The 3,578-nt window shown below is 55.6% G+C and overlaps 1 non-coding gene across 1 annotated transcript in view; it reads right to left on the minus strand.

Moving 5' to 3' along the window:
• Positions 1-1,289, minus strand: part of LOC126444189 (small subunit ribosomal RNA) — a 1,909-nt gene extending 620 nt beyond the window's left edge. Inside the window, exon 1 of the ribosomal RNA XR_007582487.1 lies at positions 1-1,289. This exon is cut by the window's left edge and continues 620 nt beyond it. This is a non-coding gene — a ribosomal RNA (small subunit ribosomal RNA).
• Positions 1,290-3,578: the final 2,289 nt, after the last annotated feature.

Genomic DNA, 3,578 nt, shown 5'->3' on the forward strand with positions numbered 1-3,578 from the left:
AGTCAAATTAAGCCGCAGGCTCCACTCCTGGTGGTGCCCTTCCGTCAATTCCTTTAAGTTTCAGCTTTGCAACCATACTTCCCCCGGAACCCAAAAGCTTTGGTTTCCCGGAGGCTGCCCGCCGAGTCATCGGAGGAACTGCGGCGGATCGCTGGCTGGCATCGTTTATGGTTAGAACTAGGGCGGTATCTGATCGCCTTCGAACCTCTAACTTTCGTTCTTGATTAATGAAAACATACTTGGCAAATGCTTTCGCTTCTGTTCGTCTTGCGACGATCCAAGAATTTCACCTCTAACGTCGCAATACGAATGCCCCCGCCTGTCCCTATTAATCATTACCTCGGGTTCCGAAAACCAACAAAATAGAACCGAGGTCCTATTCGATTATTCCATGCACACAGTATTCAGGCGGGCTTGCCTGCTTTAAGCACTCTAATTTGTTCAAAGTAAACGTGCCGGCCCACCGAGACACTCAATAAAGAGCACCCTGGTAGGATTTCAACGGGGTCCGCCTCGGGACGCACGAGCACGCACGAGGCGGTCGCACGCCTTCGGCTCGCCCCACCGGCAGGACGTCCCACGATACATGCCAGTTAAACACCGACGGGCGGTGAACCAACAGCGTGGGACACAAATCCAACTACGAGCTTTTTAACCGCAACAACTTTAATATACGCTATTGGAGCTGGAATTACCGCGGCTGCTGGCACCAGACTTGCCCTCCAATAGATACTCGTTAAAGGATTTAAAGTGTACTCATTCCGATTACGGGGCCTCGGATGAGTCCCGTATCGTTATTTTTCGTCACTACCTCCCCGTGCCGGGAGTGGGTAATTTGCGCGCCTGCTGCCTTCCTTGGATGTGGTAGCCGTTTCTCAGGCTCCCTCTCCGGAATCGAACCCTGATTCCCCGTTACCCGTTACAACCATGGTAGGCGCAGAACCTACCATCGACAGTTGATAAGGCAGACATTTGAAAGATGCGTCGCCGGTACGAGGACCGTGCGATCAGCCCTAAGTTATTCAGAGTCACCAAGGCAAACGGACCGGACGAGCCGACCGATTGGTTTTGATCTAATAAAAGCGTCCCTTCCATCTCTGGTCGGGACTCTGTTTGCATGTATTAGCTCTAGAATTACCACAGTTATCCAAGTAACGTGGGTACGATCTAAGGAACCATAACTGATTTAATGAGCCATTCGCGGTTTCACCTTAATGCGGCTTGTACTGAGACATGCATGGCTTAATCTTTGAGACAAGCATATGACTACTGGCAGGATCAACCAGGGAGCTGCGTCAACTAGAGCTGAGCAGCCGGCCGCCCGGGAGTGTGTCCCGGGGGCCCGCGCGAACACGCAAGCGTCCGCTCAATTATTCTGCAAACAGGAGGAGGCTGAGCTCCCCTGCACAACACACCTCGAAACCCTCTCAGGTCCCGGCGGCGCGCAGCGCCGTCCTAAGTACTTGGTCGGGTTCGAGAGAGGCGCAATCGCCCGGAGTTAGGCGAGTAGACGCTTTAGGTGCGACCACCCGTGCTCCCAACTGAGCTTGCCGCTGCCGACAGAGGCCCGGGAGCGTGCTGTCGTGGCATTGCCGGCGGGAGACAACACGCGCCACCTACGGTGACCGGCAGCTCCAACGCCAGCGCCACAGAAGGACAAAAGCCCTACTTGGGTGCCGAAGCGAACTCTCCCAGCACAGCGCACGCGCCAACACGTCCGCACAGCTGCGATACAAACCACCTGCGAGAACCGCTGGGGCGACCGAGCAGCAGACGGCGTCGCGGCGCCGAGCGCCGGGCGGCGGCGCATCCTCAGCGCACAAAGTCCTCAATCGGACCAGCACACTGCAGATGGCCACCGCGCTTCGCACCGGGCCCGCGAGGACCTACTTTGGCCGCAAGGCGCCGCGAGCAGGGGGCGCCGGCGCGCAGCTGCGCCGCCTGCCGCGTCCGTCGGCCGGCGCGCCTGCCACCGGCCGCCCCCACCAGCCGGCTGTAGCGCGTGCGCCCACGCACCGCGCTGCCAGCACGCCGGGCGGCCCCCCCTCACCGGCCGGGGACGGTCCCACCCAGCCACCGCCGCGTATCGCCTCACACCCAGATCCCCTTTCACGTTCGTGGGCATGGTGGGTCCCCTTTCACGTTCGTGGGCATGGTGGGTATCCCTGAAACAACCGGTTAATAGCTCGACCGATCGTCGCCAACACTGATTCACCTCTAGCGAGAACAACCGCACCACAACGGGTTACCGGTTGTTCATTTGCGTAACGTCACCAGCAAACGTACACGTCCATCGCCATTTGCAACGAGTATTGCATGCCTGTGTCAGGTGTCACAACACACTACGTCTGCCCACATAGACGCAACAACATGTGCACGCCTAGAGAACACGTGGAAGGTAGACCCCGTACGTATGCGGTGTCCATTGCGCGAACGACTGTCAGCCCGCCTCTGCAGCATGTCGCAGATGTGGAACGCGGTGCAACATGCTATCACGGTGTGTGAGAAGAGACGACTACGTCCGAATACACGCTCCACTACATCAACAGACTGCTCATGCTGATCGCCATCCAGGGCGTCCGTTCCTCCCACACGTCTGTATGGCGTACCACACTGCAATCCAGCTCTTATAGGGAGACGACACGTAGCTGCGTGCACAATATTTGGACTGTATGGTCCGCCGTTGCTAGGCGCTGTCGTCATACGGTCACATGGGCCACGATGTATCATTCAGTACATACGGAGCAATGTGCAGTACAGTTTGTGGGTTTTGCGTACATCGGCGGACAGGTGACAGGCCGTACCACAACGTAGGCTGAGTACGTCGGCATGCGAAGGGCATTGAACATGCAAACTTCTCACCGACCAGCTTGCGAAGGCAGGGGGGAAGGGGGGGGGGCATGTACGTCCTGCTGCTATCCACACTACAGTGTATAGCAGGAGCATGTGGAAAGTCAGCAACACCTGCAAGGTGTTTAACATGACGCGATACACAGGGGACCGGGCAGTGCGAGTAGCGAACTATTGCGAGGGTTGCGGTTAGGCAACACTACACTACTTTAACGGGTTGCATAACAATTACAGAGCAGGTTCAGCGACAACGTGCGTCAGGTTAAGGCGCAATATAGTTTAGGTTACGGCGCACTTTAGGTTAGGTTAAGGCACATTATAGGTTAGGTTAAGGCACAACATGGGTTACGTTAAGGCACAACATGGGTTACGTTAAGGCACAACATGGGTTAGGTTAAGGCACAACATGGGTTAGGTTAAGGCACAACATGGGTTAGGTTAAGGCACAACATGGGTTAGGTTAAGGCACAACATGGGTTAGGTTAAGGCACAACATGGGTTAGGTTAAGGCACAACATGGGTTAGGTTAAGGCACAACATGGGTTAGGTTAAGGCACAACATGGGTTAGGTTAAGGCACAACATGGGTTAGGTTAAGGCACAACATGGGTTAGGTTAAGGCACAACATGGGTTAGGTTAAGGCACAACATGGGTTAGGTTAAGGCACAACATGGGTTAGGTTAAGGCACAACATGGGTTAGGTTAAGGCACAACATGGGTTAGGTTAA

Source organism: Schistocerca serialis, unplaced genomic scaffold (assembly GCF_023864345.2).
Source record: "Schistocerca serialis cubense isolate TAMUIC-IGC-003099 unplaced genomic scaffold, iqSchSeri2.2 HiC_scaffold_246, whole genome shotgun sequence".
Classification (NCBI taxonomy): domain Eukaryota; kingdom Metazoa; phylum Arthropoda; class Insecta; order Orthoptera; family Acrididae; genus Schistocerca; species Schistocerca serialis.